The sequence below is a fragment of the Condylura cristata genome, unplaced genomic scaffold (genome assembly GCF_000260355.1).
Source record: "Condylura cristata isolate star-nosed mole 26May11 unplaced genomic scaffold, ConCri1.0 scaffold00009, whole genome shotgun sequence".
Lineage (NCBI taxonomy): Eukaryota > Metazoa > Chordata > Mammalia > Eulipotyphla > Talpidae > Condylura > Condylura cristata.
The window spans coordinates 12,980,621-13,007,135 of record NW_004567110.1 but is presented as its reverse complement, the minus strand read 5'-3'; positions in this window follow the sequence as shown (position 1 = coordinate 13,007,135).

Genomic DNA, 26,515 nt, shown 5'->3' with positions numbered 1-26,515 from the left:
AAGGGATAAAAATAGCCATTCGGTTTGGCCATTGTCTTAAATATAAAAGCAATAAGTATATATCAGAAGTGATGAACATAGTGTCAACTGAGATTAATGACCACTAATATATTTATAGCATAACATGCTTTCACTATGAACACATAAAGATAATATTATTTTTTACTTTGGTCTGATACTTAGTAGGCCAGTGTCTGGGAGACAGGTAGGGTAAAGCTGGTCAGGTGTTGCCACATTATATGGGTGGATTGTTCTACAATCATTTGAAAGCTTCAAGCACTCCACATGTTACCACCATAATCAAGCTCAAGACATCAAACCCATCTTGCTTGCCTGTGACAAAAACAAAGTGTTACAAACTTTTGTTCCTCTTTTGACATTAATTTGGTCATAGTCATGAAGTGTAAAAAAAAAAAAAGTCTTATTTAATCTTCTCGCTTCAAAGTTCTATGTAGATAGGACATTGTTGGCTAGAACCTTATGTTTGCAGTTCTGTTTGAAGATCCACTGATGTCTTCTCTTTAGCATCCTGAGATCCTGGGCTGATGGGAGGGTCATTGTGCCATCATTGATGCTGGTGGTTTACCAGTAGTGGAAACCTTCAAACACTTGTGGGAGGATTCAAGAGAGAGGATGGCAATACAGAGCATGTGGTTAGGAAAACAAAGTCAAATACTGTGCAGTTGAAACCCAAACCCAACTAAAATAGATCTTTCCACAGAAAAATGGTGTTTTTCAGCCTCAGCTGTTATGTATAGCCTGATTCTGCAAGATATCAAGGAATAATGCTTGGATATATTCAACAATGCAGGACATTTGTGGAGGTTTTTATCTTCTAAACAAATAATTCTTTGGCACTTGCTTGCTATTATTACAGGCTCAATTAACTGTGGCTTTTAGTAGTGGTATCAAAATGTTGGCAGAACAAGAATTTTGAACGGAAAGCAACCGATTAGGGCAAATATTAGAACTTTAGTCAGCAAGTCTACTTACTGATGGGTATTTTCTTTCAGCAGCCACAAAATGATGACCCACATTATTAATTGATTATTATCTATTCATAGAATTTTGGCATTTGCTCCATCCCTGCACTGGGAAGTGGAAGAATGCAGAAATTATTCTGAGTCTGTTGCCAGCCCATATCTCCGCAAAACCACAGCATGAGTTCAATATTTACCATTTTGCCAGGCACTTCTTTATACCATTTGACCCTTTCCACATCACTCCATTCATTTATGTTCCAAGTACATACAAGGAAATGAAGGATTGATTTATGCCATGTTCTGTACCCAAGAAGTGACAGAATTTTTTTCTCAAAAAAAAATCATGCTATTGTGGAAAGCAGTGACTAATTACTATAGCAAACCAGTGATCGTCTACACATTCACAGATATAATGATTACATTGAGCTCTCATCAAAGGGTAATTGAACTATAGTAATTGGAATATGATTTGCTGAATAGATGAATTTAACTGTTCACCTAGATGTTCTTTTTTCACCAATGGCTATTATTTCCAACAATTTACTTTGGTACAGCATTTCAACAATGTCTTCCCAAATAGTTATGAATTTAGCAACAACCATCGGTAAAAACTAAGACTTTAGGGCCCTGCCTCACGGCACAACAGGTTAAAGCACAGTGCAGCACTGTGACGCTAGCTACAGCCACTTCAGCATGAGTTCGATCCCCTGGGCACAGAAGTTACCCACATGGTGCAGCAGACCTCTCCTGACGGGCCGGCTACTCCCCTCAGCAGTGTACAGCAGTGCCTGTTCTGCTCCTACTGTCTCTGGTGAATCCTCTCACCCCCTGCACCACCAGTCTGTATCCATCTTGTATGCAGGAATAAGTTAAAAAAAAAAACAAGACTTTATTATTTAGGTGTTGTTCTCATATTACAGATGAGGAAACTGAAGCTCGGAGAGCTTTTGTCATTTTTCAAAATCAAATAGCTGGTGGGTGACAATCAGAGGTGATGATGAACTAGTCTCTTCTTTCCAAAATAACCTTTTTGAGAAGATCCACTGTTCACAAATGCTGTTTTTTTTTTTTGGTGGGGATGGAAACAGTAGTGATGATCCCCACATTACTGCAGTCTAAGTAGCTCTTGTAATAATCAGGAAAGGTTCTTTCTCTAATTGTGTATTGTCACAGTGACAGGAAATGTGGGTGACTTTCATGTATTCGTGACTATGTGGCAGACCACTGTGAAGAGAGAGATCATTTTAGTTAATTTACATGTTCATTTGGTTATAGTTAGCTTAGAAGAGAACCAAGTATTTCACAAGTCTTGGTCTTTCTTTCTTTCTTTCTTTTTTAATAGCTGTGCTTGAAAGAAACAAGGTAGTAAATATCCTATTAATGGAAATATTCAATGGAGACATCCCTGACATTGGGAAATTATTATTTTTTTAAATATTTTATTTATTCATACAGAACTGGGGTACAGGCCAGAGATGCGGAGGGTGAGAGGATTCACCAGAGACAGAGCGGGGAACAGAACAGGCAGATTGACGAAGGACACTGCTGAGGGGAGCAGCGAGCGGGTCAGGAGAGGTCTGCCTCGCCATGTGGATCTCCTCTAGGGCAGGCGGGGATCGAACTCATGCGGAAGTGGCTTAAGCTTCTTTGTGCTGTGCTTTACCCCACTGCGCCACCAAGGAGGGCCGCATTGGGAAATTATTTAAAAGTGATTTTTGTCTTGCTTTTTCATTTTGGTGTTTCTTCATTGAGTGAATTATTGAAATCATCAGGTTGTTTTTTTTTTCAAGATTTATTTATTTATACATACAAAAACTGGGGTACAGACCAGAGGTGTGTATGAGAGGACTCACCAGAGACAGAGTGGGGAGCAGAACAGGCAGAAATACACTGCTGAGAGGAACAGTGGGTAGGTAAGGAGAGTTCTGCCATGCCATGTAGGTCACCTCCCTGGCTGGGGGTCGAATTTGTGCTGCAGTGGCTGGTGATTGCTTCATAGTGCTGTGCTTTAACCTGTTGCACCACCGGGGAGGACCCTAAAATCATCAGAGTTTAATGAAACTCTTTAGGACCTCTAAATCATGTAAATTGTAGGTCACAATAGTTTGCCAGATAACACAATATTTACTTTAAAAATCCTCAGGCAAGAGGACCAAAAATATAAAATCTTATTTCTCTCTACTACTAGAACTGGAATTTGTGCCTGAGGCTCATCTTTAATAAAGATCCCTTAATTACCAATCACCAGCTGGTTGAATTAACCTCCTTTATTATACTCAGTTCCTTCCAAAGTGAAGGTCTTATTTTTGGTTGATTATTTCTTCACTTTGTAACCCGTCTTGAAGTTCATCTCATTATCCCCATCATTATCAAAACCATGTATTGCCGATGGGCAATCTCGTTACAAAGAAAAGGAAATAGGGAACAGATTACTTGGAATGTAAAAGAACGTTTGGTTGGCGGAGACTCTAATTGGTTTTCCCTGAATCCCCCTCAACCCCTCTTTTAGGTTTTATATATACTGATTTTTGTTGATTAGATCATTTCCCAAAGGGAGAACAATTGATGCCAGGATCTCATTAGAGATGTGGCACCACACTCAAGGATGAGAAGTTTCTTCACTCAAAAAAAAAAGGAAAACAAGTGAGGACTTAGTGAAGTTAGGGCAAAGAAGAAGGGCACTGCTGAGCAATAAATCAGTTCATAGAAATTGCCAAGAAGACCCAGGGCAACACATGACTTAAGCGTATTGATCAGACATCAGTAGTTCTGTTACTAATGGAGAAATTAGAATCTTCATCACTCTTGTAGCAATCACTGTCTTGATTCATTACTTTTTCACTGGGACTAAATTAATTGACTTTAAAGTATTAATTGTCATAGGTAATACTCTTTACTCCTTAGAGATTATAGCATGCTGTCCTGTGCCCTCCAGAGCATGTTGTTAATCTTGATGTTATTGATGGTTTAATCCAGATAGCGCTTGGTTGTGCGGTCTATGCTGGGCATAATAGAAAGTTTAGTAGCACGCTGGCTTCTAGATGTAGACCTTTCAGCTCCTTGATGGTGACAAATAGGAGGTGACTTTGACATTAACCAACTTCATTTTACAGAAGAGGAACCAAGACTTAAGAGTAATTATCCAACATGAGGCAGCTGGCAAACAATGGAGCAAACATTGCAACCCAGAAAATTCAGAACTCCTGATTCCAGTTAAGTACATGCTTAACCCATTGTTTTTATTACGCATTTGCAAGCTGCAGAATGTAGTAGATATTTTATGACCTAAATGGATATTTTATGAAATAAATGAACTAATAGTTGATTCAATTCTCCAATAAAATGAAAATAACCAGTGCAAAACCATATCCCACAATTAAAGGAACTTTGTTTCAAACCATTATATTTTACTTGTCCTATTTTTAAATAACATTCATACAGAAATAAAGCATATTCACCCAACACAGTAACTATACTTACCGTAAACATTAGGCGATTCTTAAAGACAAGGCACTTACTGAGACAACTGAAATAGCATAAACTTGTACATGCCAAGAAATCATATTCAATGAAGAGGAATGGAAAACTTGAGTCTTTATTGCTTTACTGGTGCTATTGTTGAAATAAACACTGCGTATGCATTTTTTCCAATGAAGAATTGTGGTTTTGTGAGTGGTTTTAAGAATCTGTACAGGACATAACTGATGGTTTTTCAGTTATGAAAATAATTATTAATATGTGCCCAAACATACTTTATGAGGGTGAGGACATTTAAACTTTGCTTGAATTGGGAAATCTTAATTATAATAGAGACACTAAAATGAGAAATGTGCCTTCTTTAAAACTTAATTCATGTACAATTCTATCTGGATTTAGTATTTTTAAGAATTTATTTTTATAGAGTGGTTTAGGTTCACAGAAAAATTGAGAAAAGTATAGAGATTTCCTCATGTACACTAGCCCATTCTCCCTCATTACAAACATCCCCCACCCTAGTGGTAGATTTGGTCCAACTGGTCAACTTACATGGGAAGATTATAATCACCCAAAATTAATATTCTATTACAGCTCAATCTTGGTGGTTTGACTTAATTTCTCTCCTAAATTTCATTGCTACTTACTCTTCCAGCTCAAGGAACCCTCTATTTCTTGTCTTTCTACTTATTTTTCCATCTGTCCCCTCCTGGCCTCATTTGTGTCTCTACTCAACCTGTACTTCATGGTTAATCATTGTACAACTAGAACCAACACTATCATTTCTTGCTTTCTGTTGCTTCCAAAGCACCTGCCTTGAATTCTAGATCAACTCACCATCTGCTCTCTTCTTCTGTAATTGAGTTATAAAGACAACTACAGGGCCAGTTATATAAAAGAACCACTAAATTATATGAATCGGTGCCAATTTAGTTGTATGGTTTTTCAACTTTACCCAGACATTATTTGAGTCAATTAGCCCATCTTTTCACTTCAGCTTTATCATAATCCTTTTCTTTCCTCTGCAAGTGTTCCAAAATTTACTGCTTCCCTAAACCTTTCTCCCTCAGTTGTTCTCATATGACAAAAATAAACATATCTTCGCTTTCATCTCCTTAACCTTTAATCTCCTCTGTATAATCCTCACCTACAGGATCAGAGGAGGGATTATTCTTTCATACATGGATCAAGTCTCCATTTGTATTCTTTTTATTTTCACGCATCTTCCTTCCATCTATCTCTATGTATGGTTTCTTTTTCCTCAAAATATTACATTATTTAAATTCTACTGGCTTTTCTCTCTCTATGTGCTGATTTGTCATACCCTAAAACAATTTTATAAGGGCCTCATCACTATGAGGCTATCCACAGCCACTGCAGCATGAGTTCGATCCCCGGACAGGGAGCTGACCCACATGACACAACAGACCTCTCCTGTCTCATCAGTAGCTTCCCTCAGCAGTGTATTTCAGTAGACCCACCTGTCTCATTTCCTACTCAGTCTCTGGTGAATTCTCTGATCCCCTACACCTCTGGCTTACAGCCCAGCTCTTGTATGCATACATAAATAAAATATATAAATCTTTAAGAAACTTCATAAATCTTCCTTTGACTCTGAAAACCTCTGCACAAACCCTCCCAGTATGCTCTCTTTTCACTACATTATACATTTATGAATGTCTTCTCTTGCCACTATCTTTAACTACCTTTCCCACTCATTCCTGCACATACGGCACACTATGTCTCTCCCATCTTAAACTATAAATTTCTCTTTACCATACTTGCCCTAAAATCTTGCCAAATTATTTTTATACCCATTTATATACATATTTCTTGGCAGAGTTGTTTTCAATAAAGTTCTCATCATGAGAACTGTTTTCAGATCTATTAGTTTCTTTTTTATGTTGTTAAATCCTATTGCCAAATACCAGGTTCTGTCCTGACCTGTTGGTAACTTCTGCTCTTTTCCTTCTATCGATACTTCATGTATGCAGTTTGTGTGCTTCCTATATTTTACAGTTTTCCTTTTTTCCACTTTCATTCTGGTTTTAGTCATTAGTCAATTGTCCTCTTCTAGTCTACTCTTGTCCTACTAGTCTCAGTTAATAACATAGCTTAAGTTCTCTTTGCAGGCTAGTGACCTTTGAGTCTATTGCTCACACTAGACCAGTCCCAAAACACAGACACATAAAAACCACCGTCTTAAGAAATCTCCTTGCACCCTGCAGATGCCACTACCACCAAACCTACAGCATAGTGCACCTGTGGCCAAGTCTACATGTTCTTAGACTTCACTATTGACAGCAAGTCCTTAGGTCACATCTCCTTGGAGTTGTTTGCAAACAAAGTCTCTTATATGGCTTCTAATTATGTATAATATAAGTCCCAACATTGAGGTCATAAATTTCTTCCTTGAACTTCTTCCTTTTCCTTCATCTTATCTACCAAGGTTCCTTCAAATACCATCTACTTTAGCCACAATACTCACAGACCACTGGAGCTGCTATGCTTCTCCTGTGGACTGTTCACATGCTATTGATTCCTCCTCTCTTCTGTCAAGTCACTCTACTCAATTTTTTTAATGACTCAAAAAAAGCATCCCCCTTCTGTGGCACTAACTTCCCACCCTGACTTGCTTGTACTCTTATAGCATCCGTAAATAAATTAATAGATAGTATTTAGTTCTAATATTGCATGTGGTTTTGTTTTATACTTCTGAACTTAGGGTTCCCTGGATTTAGGAACTATGGTCTTTATTTCTGTACATATAATTCTTGGTACTATAATAACCTGATAAATATACAGGTATATATAATGTACCTGTATATATAAATATAAATAAATATGTATATATATATATAAAGTTATATATATATATAATTGAAGGAGGGAGAAAGGAGAGAGATGAACAGGGAAAAGCATCAGGACAATATTTTATTATAGAAGTAATCATGAGAGTGAATCTGTCTTTTCAGAAAAGCTGTCTTTTGTTTCAGGCTGTTATCACTTTACTAATTTGGAATGAGGATATTTAGACTATGGGAAGTTGCAAATTTCTTTTGCTGCAGTGGTGTGGTTATTTCTTTCTGTAGAAACAGGAGAGGAACTTCACTTAGCTGTCGCCGGTGGTGTAAGCTACAATGCATGAAGTCCTGGTGAGGAGGCAGCTGGATGCCACAGTGGCAATTTGGTGACCACAAAGAACTGTTAGCTGAACGTGATGTTCTAGTTGGCAAGTTTAACACATTCTGTACTCCTGCATAATTGGATAGTTTTATGATCACATCATGCCATCACCCCTGCAGTTATTATAGAAGGGTTTTTCATGGTAAGAAGGCATGGGTAGCTTCCTTACAATTATAATTCTAACTAGACAACATTTCCTTACTTTTACGCTCAAAGTAAATTGTGTAAGTGTCCTGAAATTTTTGAGAAATCCATTTCATTTGGATTCTTTCTCCAAGTTTGTTATTACTAAATTCACATCTGCTTAAATAAAAGTTTGTTCATTCCACAATTTCAGCTTCTTGCTGTTGGCAATATAGGCAGCTTTTAAACTTTCCATTGTCTCAGTTACCCCAGTAGTCTGAAATATGTAGATAGAATACAATTTTTTATATTCAGAATAAGAATATAATAAAGTTCCATATTTTAGCAGATTTGCTTAATCTACTCTCTTAGCAGATTTCCATACCTAGCAATTTCATATTTAGCAGATTTATCACTTTCCAAAATTCCTTCTAGTTCCAAGTTTATCCTTTTCAGTGAAACACCAAAGAGTAGCTTCTACTCTCTTTAGTAGAATAAACCAAAATCTGTGAGTAAAAGCCCTTTTGGCATTGTTTATTGAAAATTTAGAGGTAATGAAGAAGACAAATACTACTACTATTTTTTTCTTTATTTTTTCAACATGACTTTATATGATCAGTTTTGAATATGGTTGTATTTGAATATATTAGTAGCTTTGGGGATTAAAAACATTTCAATTTTCTTTTTAAAGAAGTATATTCTTATTAATCTTTGCCATATTGTCAGTTAGTATTTAAATAACCCCTGGCTCAAGTGCATCAATTCTATGCTGATTTATTTGGGAACTGATCTCTCTAAATTCTTTGCCACTGAAATCATGTTAATAAAGAATTGTATTGAAGTGTTCTTATAGTTTTCAGGTTTCTTGTTAGTTATTTTTATTTAGAAAACATTTTCTAGAGCAATGAACCATGGAATTAATCAAGTGACCTGCATTTTTCATAAAAAACAAAAATGCTTCCAGATGGTATTAGACATGTAGAAAAGGATGTGTTATTCAGCCTACCCAGAATATTCCTAAGTAGCCAGTTCTGTTTTTGCAAGGCTGTATTCTCAAAGTCGCTACCTGTTCCAAACATAAAGGGGCAAGCTTATGGGGTATGAAGTGAGTAAGTATTAGGAACAGCTGGCACTCACTGCATGCTGTTAATATAACAGATTAAGCAGATCTATGTGAAAGGAATCCTGTGGTAAAAATAGTTTAATCAGCTCAAAAATCAAATTGTGGAGGAACAAGGCATAAACATTAGTTTTGAAAAGCTCATAGTGTGAAAGATCTCCAGTTATCTGATAGAGTTGTCCTGGATCTTGAATAGCCTTTTGGATACCTGGAATAATCTCCTTTCTACAAGCTCTACTGGCTATAGTCTGCAAAAATAACTTCATGAAAACGCAGTAGACTTGTCGCCTTTTAACACCAACTCCCAGTTTAAGGGGGGGGGTGTGTCTCTGCACATACCTTTCCTTCCTCCCCACCATTTTATCTAGCCTAATGGTTTTACTCCTTCCAATTGTTATAATGAACTGACTCCAGATAGGTTGCTGACCTTCACTATATCTATTCTTTGTTTAAGTTCTTTACCCCTTGGAATTCATCCTAACAATGTCAACTGTGCCTCACACCCCCACCCCCAGCTCACACTGCTTATTTTTGTTCCAGGCCACTCTGATGATGTAATAGCCCTGCCCCCAGGACTGACATATGGAGGCTTCCACAGTCATATACCTCCTAGGTTAGTGTTTTTTTTTTTTAATTTTTCTTAGAATTCTGGATTATTTTATAGGCTTTAGTTATATTGGCAATACTTATGATACACAATGATAATTTTCAATCTTGAAATGTTATTAAAGTGCGTTTTAAATGGGCCCTCCCTGGTGGGCAGCGGGTTAAAGCACAGCACTAAGACGCTAAAGCCACTTCAGCATGAGTTTGATCCCTGTCGCGGAGGTGACCCACCTGTTGCGGCAGACCTCTCCTTACCTGCCCGCTACTCCCCTCAGCAGTGTACTTTGTCGATCTTCCTGTTCTGCTCCTCACTCTGTCTCTGGTGAAGCCTCTTACCACTCTTGCACCTCTGGTCTGTACCCCAGTTTTGTATGTGTAAATAAATAATTACATGCAATTAAATGAATATAGAAAGTCTCATTATATATCAATAAATAGCCAATAGTAATAACTGATGAGCATTTTGCAGACATTTTGAAGCATACAAAAAGATAAAAAAAATGGGATAGCTAAATCAAAAGTCAATACATAGATAACTTATTTAGCATGAAATGACATTAGATATTTTAAAAGAAAAGTGCTTTTTAAAATTTCATTACAGAAAAATCCAGGGAAATTACAATGAGTGCTAGAATTTTATTTCCTGTTCTGACAGTTACTAATCATCAAAACAGCCTGCTAAATTAAAAGGTCATGAAAATTATTAAGAGGAAATTAACACTAAACTTGTAAAATTTGGGGGGCTGCTCCAAGCAGGGGAGGGAAGAGCACAAGGGACTGTGGTGATGGGACACGTGTGAATTGGTGGTGGAAATTTCACAGGGACTGCACCTGCATGGAGAACGTATACATTGAACAAAAAGAAGAATGATGTAAACTCTATATAATTATTTTTTTTAAAAAGAATGTAGTATAAAGATGCAAAAGCTGGGACCCAGTGTTAAATCTTCCTTATCTGTCTCCTGTGTCATCCGTGGGTGTGAAAAACTTGGCTTTCGCTTTCAGAGAGCAAGTTCTGCATTCCCAGGTTAGCTTTGGCATCATAAGTGAGTCAGCGCTTTCACTCTCACTGTCATTTTCAGGCTCTGGAAGGCTTGGTCTACACAGGAGCCCATCGTGTCTCTAAGCCAAACTAGCAGTGACATGTACAGAAGCTCCTTTGCAATGCTTTTTCAGGTGAAGATCTCCCTGGGGTGGGAGGGCTTCACTTAACTCTCTGTAGGTCATTCTCCAGTCCACCATCCTTCATCCTTCATTCTGGGTCTCTCTTATGGGCAGTTGACTTGATACTGATGGGTTCTTCTGTGGTCTCTAGTACTCTGTATACCTCCTGTATTAATTCACAGGAGGAAATCAATCAGTAACTATATCTTTAATGACCAGTCATTTGAATATTCAGTACATCTCTTTGTTGTCAGAAACAGAGTTCTGGATGGCAGAACTCCTGTCTTGGGGCAGGATTCAAGGTAATGCTTTTATACATAGGATAGGATAAGGAAATACTGAAACATTTCAGGTGAATGAGGTCGAAAAATGTTAAAGCCAAAGACCGCATGCATTTTAACTTTTACAAAGTTATCTCTAGCAATAGTATTCTGCCCCCATATGCTTGATTCATTTGATCACTGCTGGAATATATAGGGATGAGGTCTGCAGGCATAAAGCACAGCTCTGTGCCCCCAACCAGCTAAAGATGGCCTGAGATTTTCTTAGGGGGCCTCCCTGGTGGCACAGGGGTTAAAGTTTCAGCACTAGCAAGCCATCTGCAGTCAATGCAACAGGAGTTTGATCCCTGGCCAGGGAGCTGACCCACATGGCACAGCAGACGCCTCCTGTCTCACCCACTGCTCCCCTCAGCAGTGGATTTCAGTTCATCTGCCTGTTCTGCTTCCCACTCTCTGGTGAAGGCTCTCACCCCCTGCACCTCTGGCCTATACCCCAGTTCTTGCATGTATAAATAAATCAAAAATAAATCTTTAAAAGAGAGACCCTGAAAAGTAAACACGTGCACACAGATGGTATAATTTTTTTTTTTAGGTGAAGAAGTTTCTGTGCCTATCAACCCTGTATTTGATTTCTATAACTCAAGGGTCCATTGATGAATTTTCCCAAACCAAGTAGGAGTTCATTACCTGCAGTGAATATTGTCCATACGCATACTCATAGAAACAATGGAAGTTTTTAAAAAACCTTTCTTTGATCTTTTATCTTCTTAGAAATTGGAAGTATAATAGAGTTTAAAAAAAAAGTGTTTTTGAGCTGGAAAAGATCATGCTTAGTGAGATAAGCCAGAAAGAGAAAGAAAAATACCGGATGGTCTCACTCATAGCAGGAGTATAATGGACCAGGCGAGAAAATAACAAAAATAATGAACAACCATAGACCAGAGACATTCTGTGGGGGTGGAGTGGGGAATGGGATCAAAAACGGGGGGCGGGGTGGAGAAGGGAGGGAAATGCACGGGACTATGGTGGTGGCACAGGGGTGATTTGGTGATGGGAAACTCGTGGGGATTACAATTGAGATGAAAAAAAATGTGCAAAATAATGTAAAAATAAACTTTTTAATAAAAAAATTAATGAAAAAAAGTGTTTTTATTGTATTAAAATCATCCTTCAGAAATTTAGATTGAAAAGTACTTGTATTTTCCTGATCTTGAGAGACCAGAGACTTTCTAAGATTATGAGACTGCTCTTGAATATCTTTAATATTTTAATTTTGAAATCCTCTGTCAAATTATTGAGAAATTATAATTGGACAAATAATGGGTCTGATCCTTAGAAGTATTTCCTTTTATTATATTGTTAATAGAATGAATATTCATTGTTATTATATTATATAATATTCAATATTCAATTATATACAGTTGTATCAACTATAACTGTAATCGAAGTCTGAAACATTTCCAAGCATGATCCCTTTATATGTCCATTTGAGGGGCAGAAAGTAAAACCAGTTCTTTCTTTTAGAGAAAGGAAGGCTGACATCGATCGCAAACTAGTTATTTACATATATCACATTAATTATTAAAACAAGCCTGTGAAATCAGAATTACTATCCTCAGAAGTAGAAAACGAGACTGAGCAAGAGGAAGGGATTTACCCCAAAATACATGAGTCATAAATAACCAATTATTCAAATTCTGGCCTTTTAAATTCTTAATCTCATGATAATCTTTCAAGGTCAGGAAATACAAATAGTTTTCACTCCAAGTTTTTGAAGAACAATTTCAATAATAACAATATGAAAAATTCCTTTTCTTCTTTAAGTTGTTATTCTTTGATCTCAGTGAAGTTTAGAAATAACCTAAATTGTAGATAATGGTTATTAACTAGCATATTTCATAGAAATCTCACTATATACCTTTTTTTTTTTATAATCTCTCTGGGTAGCCAAACATTTTCTTTAATTCTAGCAATGTGGAACTTAGTACAAGTCCTGGTGTGTGTAAATGACTAATGAATGAATTAATTTCATCTGTTTGGATACCTCCAATGCACTCCTAGTATCAGAGCAGAGGGAATAGTTCTTGGAGCAAAGAGAACCGAGTGAGCATACTTCCTTCACCACTCACTGGCCATACAACAATGAGTCATTTATGTAGCTTCCCCGAGCTTTAGTTTCTCTGTCAGCTGGTCAGTGTAGTAGCCCAATCTGTTAGGGTTGTCTGGATTATGTGTATGTGTGAGTATGTGCTAAGCACAATGCTCCTCCTCTTCCTTCTTCTTCCACCACTTTCTAGAATCTTCTGCTCCCTGGTCAGACAACTTACCCATTTTGCGATTGGCCCACACCTTCCATCATCTTTCTAAATGGCAGGTCTCCTTATTTATTTTAACCCACTTGATGGGTTTTTAAATGTCTTTGATTGTTCAATTTCTTTCTAGAGAAAAGTTGATCTGGCCTGCATGTGATATTCCAGGAAGCAGTAGTAAGGCAACAGAATTCTGCACAAAGAGTAGATAATTTCTTATGTTCTGTTGTGGTCAGTTCCTCTGTTAAAAATGGTTAATTCTGTCATTTCTTTAGGGAGGGTGATACTGTCATGTTGCTTTGATTTTAATGAGATGTGACCTGAAGGTAAAATCCTTTGAGGGCTCCTTTATGGAGCATGAGCCCCAGCTGTTTTACATTCTGCAGGTGCTATGTAAATGTTAATGTTTTACTATCTAGTAAAATAGATGAAAAAAGATTGCAGTTGTTGCTTGTTTCATAGGCAATAGAAGACCTGGTCATTGTCCTTTTCATTACTTAGCTGCAAGGTTTCTTTGCTTTCAAAGAGTACAGTGAATAATCATGCTGGCAATGTTGTCATGTCCATAATAACAGCTGGCATAGTTAACATATAGAGAGCACTTATAGGTGCTAGGAGCTGTACTCAGTTCTTTTCATTCATTGTTCCCTGTAATCCTCATAAATCTCAAGCCCATTGTGCTAGAGATTCTGAGTTTTCAAAGAAAGACCAAAATCCATCACATCACAGAGAAAAAATCTACATTGTAAAAGGTGAAAGGGCTTACTTTGCAGTACAGAGGCAGTGGGTGACTGAATGGAGAATTGAGTCCAAGTTGTTTTGGCATCAACATCGTCCTCTTAGTCACCCAACGTTATCTAACTCAATGCAGATCAAAAACCATTTTCTAATTATTCATATTTCAAGATATACAAACACAATCCCATAAACTATAAGATATGATGAGGTCTGAAAAAAACTCAGTAGAAAAGTATTTGTGAAGACACTGGCTACTGATATGAGACAGGTTGTGACAGGCTCAATTCACACATGATGTAGAGGTGGGAAAATTAGATGAATAGTTAACTAGTCAGTCGGACTAGAGTAGGGGCCTCAAAATCATGTATCTGCAGAGACTGGGAATAAAAATGAATAGAGGTGGTAAATGCATTAGCCCTAGAGAATGATCAATTCTGTGGAGAACTAGAGGGTGTCTGATCATCATAAAGGATATTTGTCAGTATTGTCACAAAATAAAGGAAGGCCTAGTGTTGCTAGGATTCTGAATTTTCAAAGAAAGACCAGAATCCATACTTTCAGGTGTTCTATTTGTATTTTAAATGTTGACATCTCACACAATATTTTTTTTCTTTTTTATTCTACAGCAGTTTATTTTTACATCATTTTATACATTTTTTTCCATCTCAATTTCATACAATATTTTTAAGGGTACTAAATAGAAATATTCTAGGAGCCACACAATCTAGAGGTCCTACATTTGCTTTTCCTAACTTGAGTTGGAGAAACTGAAAAAGCAGTTAGATCTAGATTATACAACAGACTGAATGCTAAGCTAAAGACTGCTCTTAAGTTGATAGAATAGTAAAACTGAGGTTGCTAGGGGATGATTGACTAAGCAGTAGACTACAAATGGCTGGTGATTAATGGATGGGATAGCAGCAGTTATATTCATGGGAGCAGCTGAATGGAACTGAAACATAATTAAGTATAATATGCACAAATCACAGCTGTGTGACACTATTATCAACCATCCAATTTTACTTTCCGGAGTTTATTACTAAAAACAAAAACAAACAGGGCCCTCCCTGGGTTAAAGCACAACACTAAGAGCTAAAGCCATTTCAGCATGAGTTCGATCCCTGCCCCAGAGGTGATCCACATGGCACAGCAGACCTCTCCTGACACGCCTGCTGCTCCCCTCAGCAGTGTACTTCCTCAGTCGGCCTGTTCTGCTCCCCACTCTGTCTCTGGTGAATCTTCTCTCCGCCCCTGCACCTCTGGCCTGTACCCCAGTTCTGTGTGCATAAATAAATAAATCTTTTAAAATACAAAACCAAAACAAACAAAAACCAAATACATCAAAGAACAAAGGCATCCCACTTTGAGGGATTCCTCCTAAACTTAATGAAAACAATGGCTTATCATAAAATACGGATGTCCTTAATCTTCAAGGTCCTATGATGCATTTACTACCCCCACAACTTCTTTGGCTTGATGTAGCTTCACAGTGAGATCCTGGTTTGGATCCATATCTTCATATTGTTATACCAGCGAGACTGTGAAAATTAAAGGAAAGGCTGCTCTATAAAAAAACAGATACCAAAGAGAAAAAGATTGCCTACTCCAAAGTGTCCCATAGACAAGGGCCATGATAAGATTTTAAGCTCAAATACCCAAAATGTAAAGTTTTCTTTAATATGGAATTTATTAGATTCGTTTATTCCATTATATGTTTAACTGGGTATAATATCACATCAGGCATCATAAGGAATTAAATTATCAATATGAGCTCCAGCATGATGGCAGAAAAGTAAAGATCTTGGGTTCAAATTCTCCCTACACAGAATAAAACAACATCCATTTAAAAACAACAGCCCCTGAAGGAAGACTAGGGAAATAATTGTTTTATAAAGGAACAGTGATATGGCCAAGAGGAGAGGAAAATTGCACTGTAAATTTGAAATGCTACTGGAGCAGAGTGATCCCAGAGAAAGATGATGGCTGTAACTTAGAGCTTTATTTTTGTGGGTGACTGAAGGGTTCAAGCTCACATTTAGGACTTTAGAACCTAAAGACTCTGCTGTAGAGGGGATCCACAGAGCCAGGGGTGGAAAATAGAGGGGCTGACCTTTGGAGAAGAGTAGAATTGAAGAGCACAGAGATCTGGGTCAAATGCCAGGGAAACAAATAGAAGCCAGTGAAGGCAGAAAGTGCTAGAAAGGTCACCTGCTAGAAAGTGATCACGGATCAGGATTTGATGGAGAGCTGCACTTTGTACTGATGACTAGGGGTGTGTGAGGCTATCCAGCAGTGCTTGTAACTGCTGACTGTAGGGAAGTCACAGCAGGCTAAGGTGTTGACTGTCACTTTGAACCTGTAGCCCTGGCATGCAGGAAACTGGAGCACCAGCCTGTGGCAAAGGCCTTGTTAGAGGAATGGGAGGTGAATGGGATGAGGCCAGCTGGGCCCTTGATCATAAAAAAAAAAAAAGGCTCCTCTTTTCAATGAGATGCTGTGTTCTGCAAAATAACTGCCTTCCTGCCATTACTGGGATAATATTCACCAGTGGTACCTGCTCCCTTTAGACAGACTTGGAAGCACATTCACCTTGGCAGCGAGAGTTCTTGCCTCTAAGGAAGCAATTTTGTGAAAGCCTTGTGTAACAGATCCAGCCATATCTATCCAGACCACAGGCCTCTCCTGGGCTGCACTGCTGAGAGAGCTGTGCAGCATAGAGAATCTTTACAGGTGTCATTTATAAACACCAAGAAGCAGACTCCTTTATCTATCGATGCAGTTGGGATAGTGATATGCCTGCATCTGAACCTACAGTTCTTAGAGCACTGTGCCTATGCCTATACCCCTGGGAAAAACAACTGCGCACAAACCCACAAACCAGAGCTAGAGTCTTAAATGTGGGTTTGTGCTAGCCCAAGCCTAGTTTGAAGGCACTGAATAAGGAACTAAGCCAGTCAACCAAATGGGTGCAGAAACATCAGACCGTAATGCAGCAGATTCCTCAAGATGCTGGGAATTTGTTGGTTGATTTTAATTTTGAGAATTAAGTAGGAGTGGTTTGTTTATTCTTTATTGTATGGTTTATGTCTATGTATGGTTTATTCCTTATGAGAGTGAAAAAGCTTTAAAATAAATGAGCCATATGACAATGGTGAATCTATTGAAATAAACATGTGGATTCACAACATTCCTGCAGGTGACATATGAATGACTGATACTTGGGAAATAGGAAACTGAGTTAACTGGCTTTCAAACAATGACGCATCAAAACTGTGACACTCAAAGTCTGGGGACTTTATCTCATAAGCCAGTCCTGTTAGTAGAGACTATTTATTCTAGTCAAAATTTCCTTCAGTCTCTTCCAAACAACACTACCTGCCTTTGGCATAATGTACTCGCAGATTAAATGCTTGTGTTCCGCGTACATGGTTTATCTGATTTTGTTTTAGACACAATGGCCAATCTTCCCCAGGTATAGTCGCCAACATCTCAAGTCTTCTGCTCATGTGAACTTTGACCCTTGCTCATCTCAGAACAAGTTATATGCTCATGGACCAGAATAGCAGTGATCCAGACATTGCCATGTAGATAGCAATTATATTTCATCGTGAACATTTCTGTTATTTATTTTAGTAGCTCAGGAACTTCCCCTGAAGAATTGACTTTGCCATGAGGAAAGTCTATTTCTTTTTAGTGTATGGATATATTAAGTCTTGAGAAAGGTGAACTTTGTTTCATCTCAATTCATCCAAATACAAAAGAAAACATCTGGGACTCAGGGAAATGACTCATCCAAAGTCACATAGAGAGTTCATGTCCTGAATCAGCCTTCTATTTCATACCCTGTCAAACAAAGTGAACATTAGCAAATCTCAGGAATATGTATTATGTTAAGACTTGAGTGGAGTATTTTCTTGCATGGTGGCATCCTGTGTTTCATAGTACATAAAGGGCCATTGCTTAATCTGTCTTTGATAATATGAAAATATTGGGACAACTTCCTAGATCCAAATGAAACATATAGAAAGTCACAATTTACTTCTTTTCTGTTATTGAATCACCTGCACGTTTAGCCATCCCTGCCATCTGCCTGCCACCATCCAAGCCAAATTTCTCCTTGATGACATGTAGAAAAGTGATCTCATTCTACTTATTAAGTATGGAGTGCTCCTTTAAGACATCATACTCAGTTTTGGGAGGAAACCTCATTTGCTTTGCAAGATGCAAGTGATGTGGTCATTTCATCTAAAAAACAAAATATGTTTCCTGTTTAAAAAGGCAGAAGAGAGGGTCTTTTGAGATTTTTTTCCTCCCATGAAGAATTTAGATCACTTATCGCTTGAATTATGATGCAGATTCAAGACTCCTGTGGCAGCCCGACTAGCAATTGGTTTTTCCCAACAGCACCCTTTTGTTCTGGAGCAGGGAAAGCACAAGCTGTATCACAGTGTCAATTATTTAATTCTCCTATTTCAGGCTCCTTTTATTAAACAGGAAATTTCTGGGCTGTAATATAGTCTGTGATCAGGAAAAGGCATACTCATAGTGTGTGATAATAAGAATCCTTTCTTTGTAACATCTTGAAATAAGATGAATGAAACAGATGATTTGTCATTAAAAAAGGAGCCTTTGTCTAAATGAAAAAAAAAAAAATCCCTGTATTTCCCCTTAATTCAGGAATTTTAGGGCATTAAAAAGAGACACTGATATTCTAAATCTGTTCACAGACAACTATACATCCAATAAGACTGGACAATAGAGATAAAGCTATGTTTTTCCATTTAGACAAAAGGATACAGTATTTTCTCCAGACCTCTCCACTTCACTGTGTCTGGGAGATAGTCTATAAAACCCATCAGACTGTTGAGCAGATCCAACCCGGAGACTGGGCCCTTCCTGCCTACCACCCTTGTTCCTTTCAGGAGCCAATACACATTTCATGGTATAATTTTGCCTGTGTTCTGGAAGCTTCCTGATAAGGAGACTTTAAGATTAACTGGACAGTGAACAAGTAGGAAGATCATTACCTTTACCTGGTTTGAGAACAAAGGAAGCTAATACCATTTTCAAGGAGTGTGTGTGTGTATGTGTGTGTGTGTGAGAGAGAGAGAGGAAGGGGGGGGAAGAAGAGAGAGACAGACAGACAGACAGAGACAGAGAGACAGAGGGAGAGACAGGAATAAACATGGGCTTTGGGGCCAGACATATCTGAATCCAGATCTTAATTGTGCCATGTATTAGCTGTGTGGTCCTGGATAATGCATTTAACAACTCTGAGTCTATTTTTCATTCATAAAAATAGAAATAATTGTTCCCTTACTACATTTTTCTGAAATTTAATTGGAATGCAGCACGAAGTAAATAGCTTAGTAAAAGTTTGGAGTTTAACAGTTTTATAACAATTAGCAGTTACTATTACAGTTAAATAATGTTTCCTAAATTCCAAGTGTCTTTATTCTTGATGACCACAATTTAGCTCTGTATTCTCAAAATCACCTAAAAAAGTGTTTTTGCACAAAGCTGAGGCTCAATAAGTATTTGTTGCATTCAGTGCAATTCCCAAGTCTTGAATGAGCAATAAAACTGACACGTGCTGTGTCTGCCAGGAAATACACTGGCAAGACTCAGATCGTTCACATGTGTTAGCTGGAAACAGTCTAAGAGAAGAGAGAAGCCAAGCTTTTAAAACAGCACTTTGGAAGCTTCCCAGCTCTCAACTTCACTTATCGTACAGGAAAGCACAGGGCAGGAGACTGTCTGTTTTTGAGCTGTCCAGTAGCCCTCATTAAACACGTCCAAGGAGACCGCTTATGAGACTGTTGTGCAGAGAAACTGGACTTTGAGGTCCAATTTTTCCCCTTCTTTATTATTTTAATTGTATTTTTATTGAAGTAACGTTGGTATACAATATTGCATATAATTCAGAACTCTAGATTCACACCTTTCTAGGCTGTAACCAGACCGGGCCCACCACCAAAGCACTATCATCCTTCACCAAAGTCCACTGGTGTCAAGAAGGCACTCTGTCTCAATAAATTATTCATAAGTTGATTACCATACATAAGAAAATAAGGATTCTTACCTTTTTTTTAAAGTCACCAGAAGGTATATTTCTTTTTAAAATTTTATTTTTATTTATTTATGCATACAGAATTGGTGTGCAGGTCAGAGGTACAGGGTCAGTGAGAGGATTCACCAGAGACAGAGTGGGGAGAACAGGAAAATTGATGAAGTACACTGCTGAGGGGAGCAATGAGCATGTCCGGAGAGGTTTGTCACACCATGTGGATCACCTCCAGGGCTGGGAAATGAATTTGCACTGAAGTGGCTGCGGTTGGCTTGCAGTGCTGGGCTCTAACTTGCTGCACCACCAGGGAGGGCCCAGAACATATATTTCTAAACAAATGTTACAACTGGGTATCCTTCAGCCACTGATAGGAATCAAATGGTACTATCAAAATGGATGACTTGAAGAGGGTGTGACAGGGTATGGGGAAACCACGGGTTGATAGGAAAATGTCCCTAGCAGTGTAACATCAAGGTGTTGTGATCACCTTAAGCCAGTGGCAGCAAGAAACTAGTGACAACTTGTACAGTCTCATGGAGAGAGCCACCTGGACCAGGGCTGTGACTTTCAGTTGAGTTGTCATTCAAGAAAATGGTTCAAGGAGAGAGAGATGCCTCGATCTCCCCTCCCTTTCTCCACTTTCTGCCAGTGTTCCCATCAGGAGCGAGAGGGGCAAAGACATCCATGGATGTGATCTGTACAAGGAAGGAGAAAATGCTGTGCACGTTTGGAGGGGCAGGCAAATTGGATCACCTTTCAAACCTGTTCACCACAAGTGAGTGGGATGTGATTTGAGGAAATACTATAGACATCCTCTCAAAATTGATGTTTTGAAAGCCAGTCCCCAGCATGATGGTCCAACCTAGAAGAAGTGTTTCAGAAGCATGGGGAAGTCATCTGTGCTCTGCCTTTTCTTGTCATGGATACCCAAGTGATTAATCATCTGCCTTCTTTCGCACTTTACCAGGATTTAGATTTTGGATTTTAGAAGGGACTTCGGAGAACATCTCAGCCCCTTGACTTTGTGTTGGTAATAATTAACCCTCATTGTCTTAGAGGTAGTATCTGATGCCTTGGCAGGTGGATCCCTTATGAAGTATCCTGGGGGGAAATTGTAGAGAAAGTCTGTGGTCCAATCCTTTTGTTTCACAATCCTTCCATCTCTTGTCTCTACCCTATGGGCTGGAACTTGGCTCAAGGTCCTTTTGTTATGTCTCCAACTGTTATTTGATAGTCTTTACTTTCAAAGTGAGGCCAACAATGTCAAATCTCATCAGAGGAAATACCCCAAATTATAACATTCCAAGCAGAGCTTTATTTTCCTGGCTTGCCTTTTTAATTATTTCAGTGATTTTGTGAAAACATGATTATACCATTGAGTTTATCACCTAGTTAGTGTAGAAAATACTTCTTGAGAAGAAATTATATCAGTTTTTGCCCTGATACTATAATTGTTCTTGGACATGAAATTGATTATTGAAACTTACATGAATGTTTTTCTTAGGTGTCTCCACTTTCTTCTTGAGCAAAAATCTTCAAACTCATTTGTCTTGAGCTAGATCCAGAGGAGTAATGAGAAACTCAGAGGTGGTCAGGACATAGGGCGCAGAAAGCTGTCACAAGTCAGTTTCCAACTTTATGAGGTGAAGACTAGAGAAAAAAGCTGCTCTACCCTTCACTTGGCTGATCTTCAAGCTAAAGCAAAATGACGCGTTTACATATTTAACCCTTAGCGGAGCAAAAATCTATGACCCAAAATAGGTCTTTTTAGCAAGAAACTTATTTGATGGGAGGGACTCTGAAACTTGAATAGAAGTAGTTTTTGGTATTTACATTTAACCTTTTCTTTCTACAGAATTCTGTAAAGACCTAATCTCTATATCTTTTCAATGGAGAAGGCACCCTAAACCTGCAACCTTTTTGCTCTACCTTCCCCAGTAACTATCTTAACTAAACTCTCTGGGCCCAGACCCCTCCCCTTCCTTGCCTATTTATGATGACTTCTAAAGTCACAGGATTGAGGTAGTCATGTTCATGTAAACAGGAGGGATGCACTTATTACTAAACACCTTCTTGGCTTTTTTCTCTTATTAATCTGTCTGATGCCCCTTTGATAATTTGCTGGACAATAAGAACCAGGAGGTTGTTCTTTAGGCCCCAAGCACCCTTAAATGTCTTGCAAGTGCAATGAAAGACAGTCGGTAGGGGTTATGTTATCCTTAAACTAGTCTATTTCCTTTTTGATATGGAAGCCAGAGGGAACCAGAAGGAAAAAGTAATGGGTGATAACATTCTTCAAATTCTCCTGTTGTTTGGTTCTGGGGATCCTAGATTTAGGAGTTCCTCCATTCTTGACATTGGTGTGTGAAGAATTCATAGCCACATCTTTAGCAGGTGCAAAAGCAAAGTTTACTTAGAGACAGAATAAAAGGACACAGTCTTACCAAGAGCACAGTCCTTGGGAAGAACAACTCTGAGGAGAGAGCAGTGGGGTCTCCAACCTTAGAGAAGCACAGCAATTTTTCCTTCCATCCACTCCTGGGGTCCACTGTGTAGGTGTTCCAGTGGTGTCCTTCGTTGGTCCAGGCAATAGTATCTAAGTCGCTCCCCTTTCACTGTGCTCCTTAGTTATGGGGGTAGGGGAGAGCATGTTGAGAGCTTTCTGACTATTGCTTGTCCTGCTTAAGGGAATTGCCTTTTTACCCAGACAGTGACCAAGGTCTGGTACACAGTCTTCCTGCATAATCAGTCACTCAATTTCCCTCAAAGCAATATTGCTTACTCAGGTTCCTTTTTGTCAGTAGTTCTTCCACAGTACAATGCTTTTTCCTGTTAATGTCTACTAGTATGTCATGTTGGTTTTTCTTTGTATTATTGAACCATGTCTGCTCTAGAAATTAATATTCTCATTTTGACTAGATCACTCAGTGAGATGAAGTTCCTATACTCACATGCTGAATGATCCTGAGTGAATTTCACCAAAAATATTATATGATTCCTCCATATATTTAGTGTGAAACACTTAACTTTCTCTTCATTTCATAGTGATAGCCAATTTATTTACATATAGTCATCTTTTTTAATGGAAAGTTTGTATGTTTGAAAGGAATATGACAAACCCCTTTGTTTAAACAGCTTGTATTTAAATTACAGTTTTTGATTTAGAAAATAGAAAATGACTCATAGTTTTGAGTAGTAGTAAGAGATTGCTTAACAGAATATTAGGAGAGAAATTCCAGTCTCAATAGCATATTATTGTCTGATAGACTTATATGAGCATATATGAAACTTAAACTTTCCAGTAGCCACATTCGAAAAAGTAAAAAGAAGCTATATAGTTAATTGCAGTAATTTATTATTATTCAACCAAATATCTCCATTGTCATTTCAACATGTTAAAATAAATGTTTTAATGTATTCTGCCCTTTTTTCTATTTGATCTTAAAAATTAAATGTGTATTTTATACTTACAACCCTCAAACAGAATGCTGAACTTCCACACTTGATGTGTATTGAAGTGTGGTAATGCCCACAGTTGAAAAAGTAGATTCTCGTGCCCATTTTGCTTGAAAAATACTGAAATAGTTTGACAATAATAAAAGCATTCAATTTAGTGTTTAAATTAAAATTTAATAAATTTAAAGGTTCATTTTTTTCAATCACACTAGTCACATTTTAAGTGTTTAGTAGCTTTATATAGCTAGTAGCTGTCACTGAATGACAAAACTCTGAAACTCAATGGTCAGTTAAGTGGGTATTTGATTAAATGAACCCTCAATTCCTTCCTAGTCCTCTTGGGTTCATGGTTAAGTCAATTCAATAAATATGTTAAATCTAAGTATGTCAGGAATTGTGCTTTGGTGGGATTAAAAGAACAAAAGACTATTGGACAATATAATAATCTTGCTACTGCTTAGATAAATTGGAAAAAACTGATATATACATAGAATTAGTCATTACAGGTGAAATACCTGGTGTTTTCACAAAACTCTTGGACAGAACTGAAGGCAGCATTAGTTAATAAATCAGTGTGGAAATGAAAGATAAGGTGAGGCTTCCAGAAGGGGTATGTAGGTGATGGAGATTGTGCATAGTATGTACATATGTGGTATATTTGTGGTATGTGTGTATGTGTGTGTGTGGTGTGTGGCATGTACATGTGATCTATTATGTATGCGTATTGTGTGTGTGCCCCTGTCTGTTTGACATGCTTGGTAAACTTTGACTTGTCTTAAGTTGGTAGAATATGGAACAGGGGTTGGGAAAGGAGATACTTATTAGTGGGAGTTAAGGATGAAATAACAACCTCTGTATATATATCTCATCCAGCCAAATTATCTGATAGTTGGATCTTGTATATAACATCCTTAGAAACATAACCATTTTTGCAGCTAACCCGCTTTCATTCTTTGTTTATAAGCTTCTAGAATGAGGTCAAAGATGGATAAATCTTGGCCCTGAAAATTTGATGTAACAAAATTAAGTTGATTTGAAAATTATTTTTGATTCCAATGTTCATCCTCCCCCACCCAACTGTTAAACTTGGATGGTAAGAGTTAGCTGCTCTCAGATTTCCTTGCTCAGATGTGGAAAGGGAGTGATGTTAACTGACCATCTTTAAGAGCTGTATTAGATTAGGCTCTGACATGTGCCTTGCCAATCAATCATTAGAGTCAAGCTATAAAGTGTTATTTCTCCCCTTCTGGCACATGGAAATCAAGCACTTAAACCACTTAAAAGTGGCAGAGATAATACTGGGGTTCCCAAGCTTGCATTACAGATGTCATGCTCATTCCATTCCATTGGGGAACCTCCAAAAGCTCTGAGACAGACTTAATACCACCACAATGGGCCATACACAGCCTCCATCTTTACAGAGTGATGTGAGTGCCAAGAGATTGCCCACAAGACCCGTTTCTTACATCTCACCATATTGGTTTAGAAAACCTCTAAGGAACTTGTCAGGGCTCAAAATTAAATTCTCATGTAGTCCAGTTAGCACCAATGTTCCATGTCCATGAATTGTGTGCTTAACTCCAGCTAACTGTGAGCCCTTGGTTACTGGAGAATGCAGCTTAGAAATGTGGATAATTAGATTTCGGAATTCTCTCTTACTTGTGGATCAGGATAATTAGTCATTGTAGACCATTGAACAGGTTAGAAATTTTACCACTGTTTTTTTCTTTAAAGAATTTCTTTCCAAAATATATTTTCAAGGACATGATTTTACTTCTAGAGGTGAGAAAAACTGAGAAGCAAAGAGACTCATTTAAATCTCCTCTCCTGGGACAGCTCAAGGATCAGAGTCCAGCACTTCTGGGTTGTCAAAAAAGTCATGACAATATTTTTACATTAGATCACTGCTTCTTAAAAGCAAAAGAAGTAAAAAAATAAAAATCAGCAGAAATAGGTAGATTGTTTTATAGATAGAGCACAAAGTTTATACATCTCGAGGAAAAGCATATCAACTGGAACAGGTGCCCAGCTGATTGCTTATAAAACATATGTAGTGTCTGCTCTGCTTACTTCATCATCCTACCTAATCATCAAGAACCCTGGATTTAGGTGTTTATCCCTCTTTTACCATTGAGGAAAAAGGATTAGAGAAGTTAGGTGGCTTTCTCCAGATAACTGTGCTGATAGGGATTAGATTGAAACAGGGGTTTCATGTTCTATTTATGGTTCCTCTAAATACTGTAAAATGTTATGGGAAATGACCCTTCCTTCTCTGGCAGTCAGGAGAACAGGCCATCTGTACAGACTTGCAGTCTGATGGCCTGTGGATAAATTCAATCTTTTCACCCCCTATTGATGATCAAGAAACAGAGGGATAAAGAAAGAAAGATGGCCACCTTTCCCTTGCTTTTCTTTGGTGTATACTGTATATAAAAAGGAAGAGATTAAAACCTGTGTTGTTTTTTTTTTTCTGTGTGTAGATTGCATCAGCATATATTTAGGTAGGAACATTTGGAACTAGGAGAACCCCCCTTTTTTAAATATTTATTTATTCATATAGAACTGGGGTACAGGCTGGAGATGCGGAGGGTGAGAGGATTCACCAGAGACAGAGTGGAGAGCAGAACAGGCAGATGAATGAAGTACACTGCTGAGGGGAGCAGCAGGCGGGTCAGGAGAGGTCTGCCACGCCATGTGAATCTCCTCCTCTGGGACAGGCGGGAATCAAACTCATGTGGAAGTGGCTTAAGCCTCTTAGTGCTGTGTTTTAACCCGCTGCACCACCAAGGAGGGCGCGGAGAAGCCCCCTCTTTAATAGCAATTACTATTTTATTATCAATGACTCTGTTCCTACTCAGTTCAAACTAATGTTTGTTGGACCATTTCTCAAGGGTAAAATCTGTAGGACTGCTTCTCAGGTTCAAATCCTCATTTTGATTATATAGTAAACTATCATGGAACTTTATTGCCAGATATCAGTAGGAAATGCTTGAATACTGTGGGATCGA